The 21,684-nt window shown below is 35.5% G+C and overlaps 2 protein-coding genes across 9 annotated transcripts in view; both read left to right on the top strand.

The window, feature by feature from the left end:
• CCSER1 (coiled-coil serine rich protein 1) overlaps positions 1-21,684 on the top strand; it is a 1,261,997-nt gene that overhangs the window by 12,881 nt on the left and 1,227,432 nt on the right. The window contains exon 1 of one of the 8 annotated variants that reach the window (XM_079153247.1): positions 14,640-14,968. The exons of the other annotated variants lie outside the window; for them this stretch is intronic. The gene's annotated coding sequence lies outside the window, so the exon portion shown is untranslated. Of the gene's footprint in view, positions 1-14,639; positions 14,969-21,684 lie in introns of those variants that run through there. 8 annotated transcript variants of the gene reach the window in all.
• Positions 1-21,684, top strand: part of LOC306669379 (uncharacterized protein) — a 93,913-nt gene that overhangs the window by 12,022 nt on the left and 60,207 nt on the right. The window lies entirely within an intron of this gene.

Genomic DNA, 21,684 nt, shown 5'->3' with positions numbered 1-21,684 from the left:
TAAGTTAGTGTATATTTTATATATTTTTCCTTTGAACAGAGATACTTTATCATTAGTGATTGGCATATTTAGACACAGATTTGTTCTTCACTCATTTTGTATCCTTTCATTAAGCACTTGCAAAGAATTCTATGGAACTCAATAATTTGCAGAAAATGAATGATAAAGGTTATATCTTTTTTAGTATATTCATTCTAGTGGAAGAACCACAAATATATTAGATGCCCAGATGATAAATTTGAAGAGTAAATATGTGTACTTTTCAGGTTCATTAAATAAAAGTCATTGTTTTCCATAAGCAACCACAAATATTATAGCAAGGGTTAATATGCCAGGTTATTATGCATATTAGTTTAACAATGAGTCATATGTAAAATTGGATCCTGAAGATCATGCTTACCCTCTGCAGATCAACTTCATTTGAACCATGTTTCTTATGCTTGCATTTATTTTAGCATGTTAAAGGAGTTATATCGGTGTTCAACCTATGCAAAAGTAATTTAATGTACTATATTCAAAGAGGTCTAAGAGGACTATCATGTTTTATTGATAGTGTTACTCTTTATATAAGATGAACAATTAATTTTTTTACTGGTGTTTTCTAAGACTGCTTTCATATTCTAAAATTACCTTTTGTTTCTATTTCCGTATTCATCAAATATGGTGTTCCTTGCTTGGCTTTGGAGGCCCTGTGTAAACTCATCATACTTTGTTAATCCACACATGTATCTCCCACTTTGTTGAGGTCGTGTAACATAAAGTACCCTCACACACACAACATATGCATTTAATCCTTTCTGTTTATGCAAATCTCAGCTGTCATTACAAGCCTAACTCCATGAGACCTTCCATGACGACTTCAGCCTGCCCTGGGAGTTTCTTTTGCAGCACTCTGAGTTGTGAGCAATACCTAGTTGGCACCAGACAATTAAGCACAGTCTGTTCTGCTACAATGCGTTTTTCTGTAATGTGAATTAGCTCCTACATGATGACTAAATTGGAGAATTATGTTAGTAAAATGAGGAACTTGGTTCTTGTATGATTTCCCCCAGCATATTAGCATTTAGCTTCATCAAATACAGCTGAATGCAAAGTATATTTAACAGGCAAATCCAAATTGCAATAGATAGATATAGTACCATTTATTTATCCCATGTTCTTTTGTTGGGTGGATTTTGCTTGTTCTTTAAGCATATAGGATTTTTGTAGGTTTGGTTAGAACTTTGTGTTTTAAGTTGCAAAAATTTTGAGTATTTCTGCTACAGCCCTATTTTGGGGGCAAATATTTATCATTAAGTTTTTGAGAATGAAGAATATATGGATTGCAGTAGCAGAAACTAAACAAATTTAGTGTGAATAATATTTTCTCAAGTTATTTGTTTACCCACTGTGTATTACTTACTGTTACTGATGGCTGATATATGATGAACAAGCCAAACTTACATCTTGGTACACAGAAGTCTTTAAGCAAAAGTCCCATTTGAGATGTTTGATATGGTTCTGTTATTACTTAGCTCAGTTGAAGGGGAGGAAGAGAACAGCAAGTAGTGATTGTGGCGCATGCACTTTCTTCTCTTTGCCTGGAATGCTCTGCATTACTGCCTTATTTAGTTGGTTTCTCTAAACATTATCTCAACTCAAGCATCACTTTGTAATACTGTTTTGAGTTCTCATAACACCATATACCTTTTTTTAAAAAAAAAATTTTAGCTCTTAAAGTAGCTGTTAAATAAATTTATAATTCATTGTGAGAGTGCCTAAATATCTTTCATTTATCTTCCACTGTAAACTCCAGGATAATGGAAATCATGTTCCTTTTTTTCTCACCTTTATATTCCCATTTCCTGGCAAGCATGCATGTACACACACAAACACACACACACACACACGCACACATGCACACATACACACACACACACACAAACACAAGGTATTATTACACATTATCAATGAATAATGTATAATTATATATAGGGTGTTGGTGAATTATAGTTGAATGAACGGATTAATGAATAAATAATGCCTGCCTTCCTTCCTTCCTTCCTTCCTTCCTTCCTTCCTTCCTTCCTTCCTTCCTTCCTTCCTTCCTTCCTTCCTTCCCTCCTTCCTTCCTTCCTTCCGGGGTATTGAACAAAGGGGCAGTTGGCCATTGAGCCACATACCCAGCCCTATTTTGTATTTTATTTAGAGACAGGGCCTCACTGAGTGGCTTAGTGCCTTGTTTTTGCTGAGTCTAGCTTTGAACTCCTGATCTTCCTGCCTCAGCCTTCCTAGCTGCTGGATTACAGGCATACATTATTTTTAACAACTAAATCTTCAGAGTTTTTCCTAGAATTGTTTTTTTTATCTCTTATTATTTTTATTATCACTGTTTTCCTGGTCTGTATACCAATGCTTGTGAGGCCGCTTTATTTTCCAAACTGTATTGTTTTAAAAATATAGAATATAAACTACTTGTCAGTTTGTTTTAGTTTTGCTTTTCTCCCCAAAACTTGAGTGTTGGATATTTTCCTTAAATTCTGTTTTGGTGTAGCTTACAGCTTTCCTGAACTTGCCTCCATAACTTGCTTTGTCAAGTTTCAGCCAGGCAATGTTCATATTCTTGCCAGGGCCACTTGATTGTAGAAGGAAAAGTTCATTATTCATTGGATTAACTGTAATTTGTGGGTGACATATTTACTGTTTCTGTTGAATTTGACAATTATATACCATGGTTATTTTAAATGAAACATAATGCTTAGTTTCCTTTTTATGAAATAAAATGTTCCATTTATTCATTTTGATCAATCATATATTTTTATATAGCACAACAATTAAACTACTTTTATCTAATGTTCTAAAATGCAAACAAAAAGATTAGCTCATCTAAATTATTTATAGCTGAGTAATATTTTTGTACCATTTTGGGATCATTATTTTATTTTAACAAATAGTCTATTTTCTGGCTACACATTTTAATTTCCATAAGAAAATGATGATGGTCAGTAGACTTCTAGATATATAAAGGACATGATAAAAATATCAAAAATTACTTTTATTTACTTTACAGATGACATTTGAAATTCTAGTCCTATTCCTTTGTTAACTTTTACTTTTAAAATATCCTTATTTCATAGGCCCTGTTAGATTCCACATACTCTCAGAGAAGTTGAGCACCTTTCCAATTTAACAAGCAAAATACATAGTTTTTATACATGGTTGTGAATGCCACATAATCAAAATAGCACTCTAGTAATTAAAGAGTTACATTATAAAACTAGGAAGGGTGAAAGAAACCACTGTAGGCCTGCCTGGCTTTTATGTCATATGTTAATGCCTTTAAAATAAAATTTTACTGCTATGTCTGTGTGCTTTTCTTATTTATGCTTTGCACCCATACTTGGATCCACACTGCCATAAGCCTGGGCTGAGTCACTGTGCTTAACATTTCAATATCTGTTGTACTGAAAGTGATTTTGTATTTTCAGTTCACAATCTGTGTATGTTAGGAACTCTTTACAGATGTCTAAACTGTAGCGGAACATGATCTTTCTACAATAATTATTTCAAGGATCATTATTACATACTTTCCATTGTTGTTTTGACTATATTAATACACTTTGATCTGTGAAGTGACTTGTAATCAAAATTATTATTTCTTTTACTCTTTTAACAACCTTTGGAAATTTTTAATTCTGGAGGTAAAATCACCAACCTTGTCCAGTATGTGCAATAAAATAATAATGAAAATTCTACAAATGATAAAAGTTAAAAATGGGACCAGAATTTCATGTTATGTAGATCCATACACTTATAGGCTTTGTTGTAGGATAAATTTTTCCTGTGCTATTGACAAATGAAGAAAGAGCTAATGAATTTCTTGAAATAATCTGCAACTATGTATTAAGCTATTATATAGCTTAATAGTTGGCATTTGCTGAAAACTGCTATTAAGTATCTATGAAGCATCATTATTACCTCCCTACGACTTAAAAAACAAATAAACTTCAAATGGGAAAGATGTTTCAAGGTAAAATATTCAACTTAAGTAGTGAAAAATAGTGTAATCATAACCTCTCGTTTTTAGCATTCCTGTTTTCAAGTCTCTTAGTGGGACCAAATTTTATAAAAACAGATGTAGAATTTTAATTTTTTCTACAGTGCAAGAATAGAGTATCAGAGGGATATTTTAATAGGTAAAGTTTCTTAATTTTTTATAGAGAATGAAAGAATACTTTTCCTCCATATGTACTTTCTGATGTTTAAATTTATCAAATGTAAAGGGTTATAGTCTTTAGGTCGTCTTTCCCATTTAAATTAGATCATCTGGATTTTCATATATGTTACCACTGACTTTAGACTGGAAAATCAGGTACCCTCATCCTTATTATGGCAAATTTGGTCAGCTGCTGTACTTGGTTCAAAGAGTAGATCATGATATTGTGAGTTAAATCATATAAGAGGGAGGAGTTGTTGGAAGATTTATTTTAGTGTTGAAATAAACTATCAGCCAATTTTAATATGGGCCACCTCACCATATTGACTTGGAGCCTAATTAAATTTTTCTTCATAAACATTTGCATATTTTTCTGTTTTGTTAGCCAAGTGATTTGGTGTCCCTTTGTAAATATAAAATAATTGATAGTTGGTCATTATTTATCCAGAGGATAGCATCATTTAAAATAGCATACTTTTGAAAATATTTCACTAGAAAATGATCAGTTTTTCTTAACTTGAGTGTGGCACTTGTTGGTCATGCTTGGATATATTTAACTTTTATGAAACCAGCAACACTGAAGCTAATATTCTCTGAAAACACATAAATTAGGTCCCTTTAAAACACTGTGATGTCCTTATAAATGCAATAAACATAAAATTAAATATTTTCTTGATATCAATAATATTTGAAGTTAAACCATAAAATTTCTTTTGGCTGTCTTTTAATTACTTTATATTTATTTACTTAGATGTTTTTTCATTTATTTGGTGACTTATTATTTTTGTTATTTTTAAAACTTTAAGTACTTTGCAGTTGTACTGTATGGAGTGCTCAGTTTTAATGACTTCATTTTATGCTCTGTGAGATAGGCTGTCTTTAATTCCTACTTTTATTTATAAAAATGAAGGTACAGAAAAGTTTGTGAACTTGTCAGTGATTACACAACTTCTATGTGGTGGAATAAAGAATTATTTTGGGCTTATATGATATAACTGCTGCTTATATCAAATCAGATGTTCCATTATAAATGGCACTTTACAAACTGTGAGTTATTTCTATGCTATTAAAATATGCTTCTAGTACCTACAGATATAAATATTATTTTGGCAAAGTTTAAGTGCCTAAAACTGTAAGTTATTCTGAAAAAACGATTTTATGAAATGTATAAACATTAATTATGTCTCAAAATCACTAGCATTTGAATAAACCAGTGTACTGGAAGAAATCGTAGAAATGAATGACAAAATTATTTCAGGTTAGAAAATGAGATGACTACAATAAATAATGTAAACAAGAAAATATTTACATGTATATTCTAAAATAGAAATGCTATTATTCCACTGGCCATATCAATGTGCCTTCATTAAATATATATTGCATTAGATTGTGAACTTTTCAATATTTAGGTTACAAGGTGATAAATTTGGGGCAAGATATTTTTTGAGTTTACAGGCACTGTTTAGGAGTTAAGGAAATTAATGATGTCTTTCTAAAACATAAGCATGTTTGTATAAACAAAATAGTTGTGTTTGTAAGTTCAGATATTTGTGCATTCCCCAGAGTGTCCAAGAATTTATTTTGAAAAAATTTCATGGAAGGTATTCAATGGAAAAAAATATAAATCTTTTGTATTAAGTTAGTTCGTTTTCACTGACAGTATTATTTTAAAAGGTGCACAATCAGAAGCACAAGGCCCTGGGTTGTGAATCCCCAGCACTGCAAAAAAAAAAAAAAAAAAAAAAAAAAAAATGTGCACAAAGGAATGCATTTTTTTTTTTTGTGTGCAAAATGTAGATTATATAGTGCAGGGTTGCCACAGATGTGCTCTTTGTTGTCAGAGAGGAGTAGAGGTAGAAATCTGTATACCTGCAGTAGGAACATCAACCACAACATTCCTCAGGAGAAGTTTGAGTCTATAAACTGCTCTTCCTAACTCTGTCTTTTGGACCTCAATGGATAATTATTTTGATGTCAGTTTATAATGGACAAACCTAAGCATTAGAAATTAATTTATTTTCCTATGCTATCACTGTTGTTTAGCACTTCTGGCTTAACCAAAGTTATTCTTTCTTCTGTCACATTTTGTGGTGCCATCAACCCCAGCTTCTGTTAGGAGCTCACCTGTGCATCTGTTTTTTTCTTACATAGTACAGAAATAGGAATGTTCTTTGATCTCTGCATTCACGTTTCTTGAGGTTTTGTTTTACAAGTAGATCACATTCTTAATAAAAGACATGAGTGATGAGACATGTGTTTTAGAATGTGAAAATTACCTTGGCTTTGTTAGGACTCTATCCATGCTTTTTATGACATCTATTTCAGAACTCCAGTGATATCTGTAATTGCAGGTAATAACCAGTACTGATAAGCTTGTAGTAGTTGCCGTTCACTACTCAAGGATTTAATACATATTGACTCACTTAATTCTCTTGAAACCTGATGAAGTCGGTGAGATTTTCCTTATTTTGCAGATGATGGGCACATATTTTAAACAAATACTCAAGTTCACAGAGTTGGTTCCTACTCAGAGTAGGGACGAATCTTTGTAACCTTCTGTGCCCTTGCTCTTAGTACTTTACTACATACTCAAGGAGGCTAACCAGAGTTTTTTCATAAACACTTTCATATTTAGTTGTTGTTGTTAGGCCAAAGCATTTGGAGGTCCTTTTAAAAACAGTGAAAATCTAATATTAGTGAAATTATCCACTTGTATTTTATGGGTAATTTTTAAAGAATATGCTTGATCATCATATTGGAGGTAGCTAGTCATTTGCCATTAACCAAGTTTTTTTTTTTTTGAGGTTCCCAGCTTTAGTTTATAGGAAACATAAATAGAGTGTAATAGGTTTAGTATTTATAGATAGAGGACTTTTATAATCAACTTGCCTTTTTAAGGATCTAAATAGCTATAATTTGTTCAGTGAAAAAATATGTGTGTTTTTCCATATATATATATATATGTATGTGCAGTAATTCTCTCTCTATATAGAATAGATATATATATAGAATATATATATAGAATTCTATATTTATATATATGCAGTAATTCTCATCCTTTTGGTATTGTTTCGCAGTTGGAGTTTATTTAAAATATCATTGCTAAAATATTTTTTTAATAACTATTATCTTTTCACCTCACCAAAGTGAAGCATTTAATTCAATAAAAAGTTCAACAACCATGCTTTCCACTTGACAAAAGACTTGCTTGGTTGATTAGCATGAATGGGAATACGAATGATTTGAAACAAAGCTGACGAAGAACAGAAAAGTCCACCTATTGCTGAATAATGTAATTCGTGTCTGGAACTCTTTCACATAAACCTAAAAAAAATCATACTTAAGCAAAATGAAATATTAGTGAATAAAAGAAGTGGAATAATAAAAGCCAACAGAGGTAAAATTTTCCAGGTAGCACTTAAATATACTTGCTACTCTATTTTAAATTTATTAAAGAAAATGAAGATGTGGGATTTCTTCAAAAAGGTGCTTTTATAACTTTCAATTTGGTAAATTTTCTATTTATATACATTAGGTTGATATTCAATTGTTTGAAAATGCACAAAGTGATATCTTTAAAATCTAACATTTAGGATTTTTTTACAATATAATTTTTAAACCAATAATTTAAAATGAAATGCAGATATTGAAGCTACAAAAAAGATCAACAGTCATTTAATTTTTATATGTACTTTTTCATTTAATACTTTAAAATGTAAAAATATGTAGACTATGTTGATAAGTGTCAGAATATTTTGTATGATTAAGAAAATGCAAGGTACAAAAATGCTATTGGAGAACAAACGCAGATAAACATTTTATTTCATTTTATGAAATCAGAATTGATTCTAGGAAATAATTTTATCAATAGACCCTCATTTTAGCTGGTTTATCCCATTACTTAGTATTCAACAATTATTTATACAGTATTTACAATAGACATTTATATTTGCATTTACATTGTGAAACACTAAAATGGATTAGACATGGGTCTTGCATTAAAGGCCTTGGATTCTAAGGTGGCTATGACAAATACACTATATATTCTAATGCCTTAAAAAGATAAAATATAAAATGGCATAAAACACATTATTCTAATGGATTACATTTGTAGAACGTGTCATAAAATGCATATAAAAAACTAAAGGAGAGATTATCTTCAACTGTATAAGGTAGAAAAATCACCATCAAAGAAGTTACACTTGAACTTAGTTCTGAAGTGTGTATGCATATCAATTTAAGATGTTTTTGACTGCAAGTAACTCAAATTGAAGTATCCTTAACATCATAGGGGATTTATTGGCTCATATAACTGAAAGGGTTCACTTTGGGAGCGGTGAACAGATGCAGTTCATTTGGAGTTTCTGCTCTATTTCTTTCTGCTGCCGCCAGTTTGTTTCTTTCCTTGACTAGCAGAAGGGTGACAGGAGTGAATTCTGAGACTCATGACTCTGCATGACAACCTCCAGAAGAAGAAACACTACCCCAAGAAATTGTTCTGAGATCCTTCTGGACTGGAGGTGCCTAGGGTACAGTTTTGACTTTATCCCATGGCTAGGATGAAAGAGTGTGCATATTGCTGTAAATGAACTAAGGCTCATTCCTGGAGTAAAAAGTAGTGTTTGGTGTTCCGTGAAGTATTCAGCTGCATGGGAAGTGGTTTAGAATATTGCATTAAGCACGCTTACACTGTTGGAGACAGGGAAAGGAGAATGGATCCTAAGTAGGCAGTTTACAGTGTCCACCGGAATGTGAATTGGGCATTCAAGTACAGGAATGACATTCAAGCATCGTGGATTGTGTGAGCATGTGAAGGAAGGAAAACAATGTGTATGTAGAGAGCATTGGCTATTGCGGCGTGGTTAAGGTAGAGAGCACTTAAAAGAAAGTTATTGGGAATAACATCAAAAGGGTAAGTTGGTATCACATGGTGGAATACCTTGAAAGCTAGGCAGTAAAATTCAGAATTTATTCTGTAAATGACGTGAGTTGTTCAGTGTTTTTGCACTAGCCCAGCATGCTCAGAGCTGTTAATATTGTATATAGATTTGTCAAATAAATGACTTCCACTTTGTGTACTTCATATGCCTAGATTTCACTATAAGAGAAGATTAGTGTAAATGACAAAAACTAGGAAATTTAGTTTTCACATTTTAATTACAATTCACATGTCTGTATCTCCTGCTGTGATGTTTTTTGAAAAGAGATTTCACTGTGATACTGCCAGTATATTGTGATACTGACAGATGGTAAAACCAGTTTCCAGCCTGCTATAGTACTGGTTTAGCCTGGTTTAGATGATTTTATTAGCATTATTTGTTGACTACATACTAAGTAGTACAAGAATACTTTACCATTACAGTTTTATTTCTTCTATTGTTATAATTAGATCTATTATATGATTTAGTGTTAGTGTTAGTGTTCAGATTTTATCAATGTACTATTTTTAGGATGATTTAACTGATGCTTTATTTTGGTATGTGTCAACCCTATTTGTTTTAATGAAATGCCTATAACCACATAGATGCTGGGAATAATTATAGTGGAATACTCGAAAGTCTTGTTTAAGAAAAGTCATTTTGTTAGATATAACCCAAAGATAATAGATACCAAAAATTAACCAATTAATTGGGCTAATTTTTAAAAAATATTACAATTAGAAAAAAAAAACACAAGTCTTTAAGCATAAACACATGCAAAGGCAGGAAGTTCTGAAGTAATTTCCCTGAATACCTCATTAGTTGCATAAGAAATAGAAAAAAAATAAGCAACCTATGCAAAGCAGTTTCAATGTGAACTGCTTATAAGGATTCTTTTTGTTATATAATAAACATTATGTTAATGTAGTTTACCTACCTGAAAAGAGAGGCATAAATTCAGAGAATACTATTTTATTCATGCTGTTGTCTGCTCTTACTTCCTTCCACCACCTCAACTTTTTCACCTATTAAACTGGGTAGCCATCCTTGAAAACTCAGGATCAACTCAGTTGGCTAGGTCAGAGATCATTCCAGAGTCCTTTTCTTTCCAACCCCTGGCCCATTAAATGGGCTTAGAATTACAATACTTTATAAACCTGGAACATGGTAGCCCAGATACAAGGATACTGACTTACCTTAACCTTAATAGACTTTGTTCCCAAGTCTGCCTTACAACATGGACCTAGGTGTCCGTGTAGTTTCCAGATCAAAAGACAGCGTTTTGACCTAGTAACCTGGGTTTAGACTTCTGTATCGGTTTCTGCATAAATAAATCTGCTGTTTTGCCACTGGGCAGAATTTCTGCTGCAAAAAGACAGTTTACTAAGTAACAGAGACCATCACGAAAATTTAGGGAAAATAGTTCTAAGTTCTTCTCTTCTGGGTCTTGTCTATGTGGCACATTGTCCCAATTAAGAGAATTTTCCACATTAATATGGAATTTGTGATGCTGTACCCAGAACTGCAAATGAACCAATCTGAACATATTCATCTTATACTTCCTTATCAGTCCTTGTTTTGAACCAAGAATCAGTTTCAACCCTCATCTGATTTAACTGTTCTTGTTGCTCTATAGTACCCATAAGTGCCCCTTTCTTGTTACAGTAGTCACCACAAAAGGATAATTTATCTTTTAGTTATATGAAAGAAATCTAAATACTAACACCATATTATAATACTTTTTTGATATTTCTTTCATATGGTTTATCTTAATTCATTTTTTGCTGCTATAAGAGAATACCTACAGAGTGGGTATCTGTAAAGAAAAAAATAAATTTCTCAAGCTCTGGAAGATGGGAAGTTAAGAATCGAGGTGTCGGCACCCTGGCGAGAGCCTTCTTGCTGCCTCATAACATGGCAGAGGTATCACATGGTTGAGAGAGTATCCAAGTTCAGGACTCTTCCTTTTTTTAAAACAAAACACTAATCCTATCATGTCACCCCCCCACTCCCATGACTTCATCTAATCTTAATTACCTCCAGAGACTTCACCTTCAAATATATTCAACACGTGAATTCGAGATTAGGTCTCTAATAGAGGAATAAACTTTGGGAAACACATTAAAAACAAAGTAATTTAGCTAAAGCAAAGGAGGAAATGGTCTTTTCTTAACTTTCTCCATAATGATTGGATAATCATGATGGAATTCGAAGCAAAGAACAATAAAATACCAGGGAAAGAGAAAACAAAATGGAGATAATTTTTAAATTTTTAATGAAGTCTAATTTACATTATTTTTAATTGTATTAAAAAATTAATTCACTTCCTAAAATATGACTGGTAATGGAGTTGGGAAATAAAAGTGATCTCTTTTACCTTTCCTGAATTCTAATTGTATTTTCTAGGTACCACTACTGAGGAATTTCTAATTGGCTCATCACTTCAGTGGGAATTCAGTGCACATAAGGGGCACATATGTAATGGCAACCTAATTTTTCTGCTTTCATCAAATGGTGCAATGCCAAGTCTTCATTGAATTTGCCAGTTAATGCACTTGGGAACCAAACAGCAGCAAGCATACAGAGATGAAAATGAACAAATTGGAAAGAGTCATTAGCTTTCTGTTTTTCTATCACAACAAAAATTATATCATTGAATGTGTTGCAAAGTGGGAAATTCTACTTGAAACATTAAACAATCTTAAAAGAGAATAATTCATTTACTAAACTTCTAAACTGCTGTTCATTAAAATTTATAAATGGGGTTTCTAGTGCATATTTTTTTCAACAAAAATACAAAGTAGTTAAAATGAATCAACTTTTCAGACATGTGTTTTAAGTTTTATATTTTGTGTTTTTCTGGGTAGCCGCATATGAATTCTAATCTTCACTTAAGAAGAAAATTATTAGAAAATAAGCAAGAAATGTTAGTTTTATTTAATACCTTAATGAAAAAAGGCAACTGACAGATTGTCATGGTTCTCACTAATTATAAATGCCAATTTGAGAGTGTGAAAATTACGATCAGTTGTGGTTACTAAAAAATGCCCTTGAAATATCTGATCTAATATATAATTTTGAAGTATTCATTATAGAATCACAATCAAATTATCATTATTGGTGACAATTAAATAATCAGGACAATAAAACCACCCAAATCTTACCCAACATGATTAAGCACTGCTATTAAAGGGGGAGCAGAACTTTGTAAAATGTCTATTTGCAGTTCTTTATAAAACACATATTCATTAACTAGATGCAAATGTTCAGAAATAACTCTACAAAAGTTCCTTTTGCAATGACAGGTTTCTTTCATTAAAGCCTGTGGGGAATCCATCTATGAGTCCAAGTATGTTAAGACTTTATAAATCCTTTCCTATAACTAAAAAAATGTATGTTTAATAAACTTCTCTTGCATTATAAAAGGATGAATGTAGAAGGAAAATGTCAAAAGATTACAGATCAGCTGATTTCATGATTATCAAAAGCTCAAGGGAAACTCTAAGATTTTTAACAGATCTAGGAGTTTTGAATGGGAAGCCATGTGGACATTAATAACAGAACCGTTGCTACATCACTTGATTTTGTATGATCTCCTATTAACTGCTTACCTCCCAAATCCTGACCTGTACAATGGAGGAAATGTTAATATTTGTTTCATAGGGTCACATTAAGTGCCAACATCCTGTGTTGGCATATATATCCATTTTATAGTGCTTAATCAAAGAAGTTACAATGTTTCATACTTACACATTGTTGATATTTCTACACTGGTCCACTTTGTTGCCCTTTCTTTCCAATATCTCTGTGTTTTTACACACTCCCATTAACATTCTATTAATCTTGAACATGCATCAGACATTTTCAAAGAACTCTAAACTCATTGTATGAGACATGGAAGAACTGGAGATCGCAACATCAATGTGAAAAAGGTAAAACATGGAGAATATATGATAGGTTGGCATAAGATGAAGTGTTAACGATTTAGCAACGGTCATAACCTACAAAAGAAGATATGAAACACGAATTTTCAACCTTGCCACCACCTCCCTATTCTCTTAAATGTTATCTTCTTTGTCACATGTTTAGAAAAAGAATTCCCAAAGTTGTTCCCTCAAGGCTGAGTTGTTTCCAATGCCAGAATACACATCAATCACTAAGATTCGTACAAAAAGTACACATTGCTTTTGCTCTCAGTATAGCTACATTTTAAAAGTCAGACTGTGGCTAGACTACACAGAAAACACACACACACACTCACACACACTGGAGTGTAGATTGCTTGATTCCTGGAAGTTGTTTTTCAATCAAGAAGTACTTAAATGTCAAAGTTCTTGCAATATAGGCAGGAAAAGTAATAAGGGGCTAAGACATGGTGAGTACAGGTGTACAAACTCAACATATCTTAATATTGGGGATGTATTATCTACCTAAAATTGGTATTACATCCCATCACAATGGGTTAAAAATAATGGTTCTCACACACACACACACACACACACACACACATACACAATGTACTGCATTTGCCGTAGGGCTGCTAAAGGCATAAATATATAGAAGTAGAGGTAAAGAAGGGATGGATGGGAAAGAGTTGGGGCCCCAATGCAACCTGAAAGAAAATGAGATCAGTGCAAGGAGAAAAAAGACGAAGGAAAAATAAATTAGGTAAGCAACAGAAGCATCATGCATCAGAAGTCTTCTCCATCTCTAAACTGGCAAATTTTCTCTAGGGGGCTATCAGTCAAGGATGTCAAATTGTAGCTGGTTCTGTTCGAAATGCCAGTATTGTTGAGGACCTTACATATAGGAACACAAGTCCCATCAGTCACAGTCCGCAATGCTTCCATTATCTTACAGAAGAATTGATTGCTGCAAATGGTTCCTGGGTAAGGCGTGACCTGCTTAAAGGAAAGAAGCCAGGTTTCTTGTTACTGTGTTAGGAAAAGACTTGTCAGGATTGTGAATGGGTTGGCCGACAAGGAGGGAAAAAAAAAAAAAAAAAAGAAGGAAAGAAAGGAAAAGAACCTCATAATTTCCTCCCTTAAAGATGGGAAGAGAAAGAAGACAAATCAGTGTCTTGGAGAAAAAAGCATAATAGTGAAATTTCAGCATTCTCGCTTCTCTCCTCTTCAGACTCCTATTACTCTCTCGTCTTGACCTGCCAAAGCACTTGGACTCGAAGCGTGTACAAGGATGGGGTCGGGGAAAGCCAACCTCAGCACCGTCGGGTACTGCTTCCTCTAAAATGAAAACTCAGCAGCGGGCCAGCAGTGGGTGTGCGCGCGTTAATGTAAGAGTATGTTTGCGCCGTAGCTGGCCGACGCAGTTGGCCGCGCACCGCCCACCAGGCTGCCCCCCGCCCCAGGCCAACCTCTTCCACCCGCATCTATAAAGGCCGCGCTCCTGGCCACCCTTCTCACAGCCCGGGAGCACGGCCTGCCAGTGAGGTGGCTCTCGGCACTCCACACACAGTCACACTCCGCGCACTTCACACACTTGGAAGCGCCTCCCCACGTCCCTCCCCTGCCCTCCTCTTGCTCTGCCTCTTCTCTTCCTCACCACAAATAGTCGCCGATCGACTGCCAATCCGCCTCTCTCTCAACAACATGACTGACTGGGAAGAGGTGGCTCAGGCAGAGCAGCTATGCTGGCGCAGGCAGAGGAGGGCAGGAGGATTATTAAATAACGCAGCTCGACTCTGTGCAACTGGGAGTGGAGAAAAGGAGCCCAACAGTCCGAGAAGGGGAGGGAGGACAGAGGAGGGGGACCAGGAAGGACAGCCCGTGCCCCGAAGACATAAATCCCTGAGTGCCCGGGAGGAGCCTTAACCAAGCGGCGCGGAGCCCTCAAGGTAGTAACGCCCCCGGTGCCCCCGCGCCCGGCGGGTCGCGCGTCGCGTCGCAGCTGCGCCGGGCCGGCCTCAGGCGGACGCGGGAATGACCGCCTGGCAGGTGACCGCGCTGTGCCGGGGCCGCTCCGGAGCAGCCCCCATCCAGGCCCCGGGCGCCCGCCGCGGGCCCCGAGTGCACGGCGCGGAGACCTGGCCTGTGGGCTGGGTGGGAGGAGGCAGACCGGCTCGCTCGCCACCGGCCCTCGACTCCTGGTGCGCTGCGTGGCCATTTCCTCCGCGCTCCGGTGCGTCCTGTTCCCCGGGGCTCCGGCACCGGCTCCAGGGTGACGCGGACCGCGGCCCGCCTAGGAGGCAAGAGTTGGCGCAGGCTCTGGCCGCTCCCCTCCTTCGCGGCTCGCGTCCCGCAGGTAGGGGCGGCGGGCCAGCGCTGGCTCCCTGGGCTTGCGGGGTGGTGCCAGGGCGGGGACGGGCGATGAAGAGGGGGAGGGGGAGGGGGAAGAGGGGGGCGGGAGCCCGGGGCTCCCCCCGGAGCCGCAGTGGCGGAGCCCGGACCGCCTCTTGCCTCCGCCTGGTTGTCCTCTAGCTTCCTGGATTGGAGGCGAGACCCTCCACAGTGGTGGCCGGAACAGCGGTGACTTAAGAGTGAACAAATTGCTTTGTTGGTGGCGCGTCGAGAGAGAGAGAGAGGAGAGAGAGAGCATGAGAGAGAGAGAGAGAGAGAGAGGAGAGAGAGGAGAGAGAGAGAGAGAGAGAGAGAATGTGAGTGTGTGGTGTGTGTGTGTGTGTGTGTGTGTGTGTGTTGTGTTCTTGTATTCGCACTCCGGACTAATCAGTGCCTTGGTTCACCTGAATAGAAAGTCAGTCCTGAGCTGAAACTGCCGGTGACTCCCAGGCCTCTGATCTTTTGGCTTGTGTCCAGGAAATGGTACACACGGTGCCAGCAAGAGGTCGGGGTGCAACAAGGGGTGACGGAGGGATTTGTGAATGGTCTTCTCTGCGCGTGGAGGCTGAGCCTTGCTGATGTAAAGGAGGAGGTATCCGGAGTGAGAAGAAAGGCTATTTATGGCAAAGAGTTGTGAAATTTCTTGGGGTTTCCTTCAGTGTATCCTGAACATCTTCCTTCCGTCCCCTTGTCTCTCAGAATTGAAGCAATTTTGCTTTTTTCTCCTTCTCATGGGACCTGCAACATAAAATGAAGGAAGTCAGAAATCACAGGTTAAAAAAAAAGCTCCTCAGAAGTCACAGATCTCTTGCCCTGTAACCTTTTCAATGCCCAAGTCTTCACTCTCTTATCTCTTCAGGCCCTCAGTAGGACCCACAAGACAGAAAATATCTGCTTGGTTTCATCAGCTTTCATTTCTGAAATCTTCGCAATTGAATACTTTCTTACTGAAATGTGACACATAGTTCATTCTCCCACCTTCCTAAAGGCTATTAAAGATAATGTGTAGACATTTTTACATAAAGCTGATGTTATTAAAAGCCTTGGGGAGGACAGAGAAATAGACACCTAAGTGAGGTTTTATATATTTATATATTTATATTAAGGGAAGACTTAGCAAGCTGTTAATTTAGGCTACAACATAATTAGTTTGTTCTGCTTGCTTTATAATAGGTACACATTCCAAAGACATATCTTGAAGCTTAGGAATGACTTGGGACGGTGTCTATCACTTAGCAAATTTATGTTTGTCCTTAAAAGTAGCAACCCAAACTGCAGATTGGGTTTGTGATAATAGGATAGTATCCTTAACTTAATTTTAAACTGAGATGTTTCTAAGTTCCTGCCAAACACAATGTTCTTGCAACATTGAAATCCCATATTATAACCACACCAACAATTTCACAAAAAGAGAAGAAAACTGGTCAACCCCATGTTAGTGATTTATCTTCATTTGATTTAATTAAGAAGCTTGATCAAAAAATTTTTTTGAAAAAAATACCAACTGTTGTTTGTCTCCACCACCACCCAAATATGAAGGTAGATTTTAATTTCCTGTGTTGAGTATTAAACTAAGGGTGTTCTACACTGAGCTACATCCTCAACCTTTTAATTTTCAATTGAGACAGAGTCTTGCTAATTTGTCTTGACTGGTGTGAAACTTACGATCTTCCTGTCTCAGCCTCCTGAGTAACTGGAATTACAGGTGTGCACCACTTCCCCCTGCCTAAGGTAGCATTTCTTGACAGTCCTGTTCATTAGAGACAAGAAGCTGAGTTAAGGATTTGATTTGGTTAGATTCATAATAGTTTAAAATATATTTTCAAACACTGAAGCATGTGCAGTTTTGTTTTTTTTTTTTCCTTTTGGTTCTGAGAAGTGAACCCAAGGGTGCTTTATGACTGAGTCACATCCCTAGTACTTTTAATCTATTTTCTTTTTAAATTTTGGACAGGGTCTTATTAAGTTGCTAAGGGTCTAGCTACCTTACTGAGGCTGGCCTTGAATTTACTATCTTCTTGCCTCAGCCTCCTGAGTTGGCACATGCAGTTTTACATATTAGGTTAGAACTTAGATAGACAATCCCACTATGAGGGTCATTACCTTAACTATCCCAAATCATTGAAAGACAAGGAAAATTGGGGAATAAAAAGGCATTGAAGAACCATATACCTACAATCATTGAAAGCTGTATTTATGAATATTGTGTTTTTTGTCACTATTGGAGTGAGCCAGTTGGTTAAAGTTATCATTTATACATTGAATATTAATTTACAGCAAAGTCATAAAGTAGAAAAATGAATTTCCTGTAAGTTTATTCAACTTTTTATTGCATTTTATTACTTGTAATACTCATTATAAAAGGCTTATCATGTGCAAGGCACTGTCTAGGCATTGCTGGTCCTTGGAGGCTTCTTCCCTCCTATTCCTAGGAACTACTGGCCAGTTGGGAGAAATCTGATGCACATACTTGAAAACAGAGTTAACATGACAGTAAGAGATTACACGTCTAAAGAGGGCTACAGGAATTCAAAGCATGACAATAACATTTCATAACTGGATTGCATCTGAAAAATCTTCAAAGGGTAGGTAAGACTTGCTTGGTCTTGATGTTAAAAGATAGGTAAGATTAGTAAACTGTGGATGAGAAGAAATCAAGGTCTAAGTGGTTATTCTCTTGGAGTGATAGAAAAGAAAAAGAAGACATAAGTGAAGGCAAATTTGTTTTGCAATAGATTTAGATATTGCTACACAGAGTTGTGCAATTTGCAGAGTGAATCTGTTTTAGATGTATGACATTCTGTAAGTTTTATTCTTGGAGTTAATTGACAATATTTCTGCACTTGAGAAGACAAATCTTTATTTTGTCTTTAATAAACAGTACATACTTGTACTGCTTACTCTAAGTACAGTAGAGTATTTGTAGAGAATATGCACTTTAAATCTTTAAATATATCTGTATCACAATAAAGTGTGGAATAACAAAATTGTGCATGTGCAGCCTCTGTATAGTGGGATGTTTTGGGTATTTCCTTACCCAACCTCCTTAGCTTTGCTTTAAAGAAGTATAATAATGTGTAAAACAAAAGCATTAATGAGCATTCATTGAGTGTTTAATATTTTATCATCATAAAACTATGACTCATTAAATAACACACTTTTTGTGTTGCTTTTAAAGTTAGATTTATTAGATTATTAATTTAAAATTATTATAGGTATCCCATAATGCTTTATTTATTCTTATATTATTGCCATGAATATGAAGCCTTGATACTGGGTTTGTGGGGAAGTTTTTAGAATTATAGAAAGAACTTTAAAGGGTTTTTATCTATATTCTCATAAATGAACTGTATAAATAATAAGAGCATGACCTGTCTCTATTTTAAACTTAGTTATTTCTTCGTATGTATTTATTTGTTGTTTTTAACATAAACAGAACTGCTTAAAATGCATTTCTCCTTTTAAGAACACAAAGGGAAACATCAGAACTGACTTTGAGCCTATCTGTTCAATATGACAGCTCAGAAGTATGTTAAGGTGACACTGAAGAAATTGTACAAATATTAGATAAGACTTTCAATAGCCAAATGGAATTACTTTCAGATTAGTTGAATTAAAAGATTTTCATATATATATTTGTTGACAGTAGATAGATAAGAGTTATTACAAAGTGAAAGCCTATTAAATCACCAATTTCATATTCATGTAAGAATGGAATGATTTCCAACATACTCAGGGTACATACCATACCAGCCTATCTATTAATTAGTCCCTTTTGAGTTTGATTTTGGACTGTATGTCACAGGTGTATCATTTTGATAATGTAATATCGCCTACTGTGTGACTGACAGCCTCTGCATGATTTCCCTATTGGATAGTGACAAAATCTGCTTGCTTTATATTGAGGACATAGGCTTCTATCAGCAATATTATCTTCACTATGCAAGAGTGTCAGTTCATAATAAAACATGAAGTCTGGGGTGGGAGGACAGGTGGGGATATTGAGGGAAAAACACTGTAACAAAAGTAACATGTTTCATTATGATACTTTTGCTAATTATAGAAACATAAAGCTAACCATCTTGAACTATCATACATATAGTACAAAGATATTGTTACTGGAATTATTTTAAGCAATCACATTACATTTTAGCTATTTACATATGGGCTAAATTAAAAGGGAAAAAAGGTGGTAGGTGGAAATGTTTATGAGAATCTTTGATGAGCTACAGAAATTTGTTCAAAAATGTTTGTTTAAAATGATTGATAACAAGTTGATTCGTTAAATCAGCTCTATTCCTAGATTAACTTAAACATGGCTTTTGGTTTTGCATTCTTTACATTACATTCACATTTTTCAAAAATTTTAATTAAGCTGATTAAAATATTTCAATACCTTAACTGTTCTCTGATACTGATAAAATTCAATGTCCTTTATAAAGAAACATCTTATTATTTAATGGCTAATTCTTAACTATGATCAATGATTTTCAAAATGTATTCTCTGGACACAGCAGCACCTGTTAACTTGTTAAAATGCCAGATCTAGAGGCCCCACCATAGAGTGAGTGAATGTGAAACGCTGCCATGGGAATCCTGTGTATGCTCTAAAGTTGGACAACCGCTGACTTTGAGTAGTTTAGAAGGAAATTTGAAGGTTGCTGCTGTTTTCATTTTCATTTTTTTAATCTAAATATTTTTCTCAGCTGGTAGTAAACTGTGGGTTTACTGTTTAATCTTGGGAAATATTACTGTTTCTATCAAAAGATTTTCATCTTAACTGCAATTTCTTGACAGAATTTCAAGTGAGTGTCCTATTCCTGTGCAAACCTTTGCTGTGGATTGGGAAGGGAATACATGAGAAATTTAATTACACTGTAGTGACCCCAGGCTAGACCTTATTTTAGTCACTTAGAAAGCAAGATTATGCATGGTGTGCAAAGGTTGACAATTTGTTTAATCTTCCTCATTCTAAAGTGATACTTTTATTCTTGGCATATAGTAATAACCTTTCTCTGTGTAATGTTATAGTTGTTTTAACCAAAGAACAAAAGGGTCACAAATGGGAGTCTTCTTAAACCTTACTGTTTGCAATAACTAGATATCTCCACATCCTCTGAAATCAGAGATCCGGTATTTACATCCTGTATTTCTTTGGTCACGCTTTTATTCTCCTTCTCCTCCCACCTCTTCCCTAACCCCTTCTCTGCTTCAGATATGAACTCAATCATCACTTCCCTAAGGATCCTTATTTCCCTCGTTTTCTGTGTCAGTTGCTCTATGTTGTCTTATTGTGGTTCTGTGTTCCTCTGCCTTGTTTTACTTATTGCAATATTTTATTTACATATATGTGTGGTTTGCTATTGTATCATCAGGGAATAATAGTGCCCAGCATAAAGTAGATGCTTAACAAATATTAAGTGTATGAATAAATTAATTAAGCATTTATTCCATCATTATAAGACTGTTTTTCTTTTTCCAAAACAAAAAAGACTCCTTAAGAAAGGTTTAAAAGTAAAGACAATCCTAGAACATATACAAACTTGGGTGGTTTCTTTCCTTTCTAATTTGGCAATGCCAGGATAGTGTCTTACCAACTGTGGTCTATAGTGTGCTAAACATTTCTTACACCTTTTGTATGTTATGTCACATAATTCTTCTAACACTGTAGAGTTGGTTTGTGAAAAACATTAGAGATTAGGAGACAGTCTCTGTTCTGTATAGTCTCTAATGTAGTTTATCTACATTAAAACTTTATTGTTTGTTACAATGATGCAAAAATTAGGAACTCAGTGGTTAGAGAAAGGTTTAAGGAGTATATATCCATATATATCCACTTTATTCCTACCTTCACTCAGGGCCAGGTAACGTCTGTGCATTACCAACTTTGTTGCCACCCCATCTTTTATGCTGCTGCTCTTGCTAACTCGGTGATTATGAAAAGGTGATGGAGGTCTTCCAAGGCTTTTACCTCCACCATGTTGCTTTTTTTTCAATACTGGTAACTTCAGTATCACTCAAAATCTCTTCCCCCATCTGGTCAGTTTTCAATTGGGAAATTTAGACATAACCAAATATAATTTGGAGATTGTGTGCCTTTCTGCAGAGACTGTTCAAACTTCAGAAATACTACTCCATATTTGGAAATATGAAGCTTGTCTTTTGAATAGGTTCACACAAAGCTTTGAGCACCTTGCTCAAGAAAAGTTGATCTTACATGCAATTTTGAATCCACTTTTCTTCCTATGAAAATGAAATATGTTCGTATGATAGT

This window comes from Sciurus vulgaris (assembly GCF_902686455.1).
Source record: "Sciurus vulgaris genome assembly, chromosome: 9".
Taxonomy (NCBI): Eukaryota; Metazoa; Chordata; class Mammalia; order Rodentia; family Sciuridae; genus Sciurus; species Sciurus vulgaris.
Note: the sequence above shows the minus strand (reverse complement) of the source record. Positions and strands in the feature narration are given on the sequence as shown.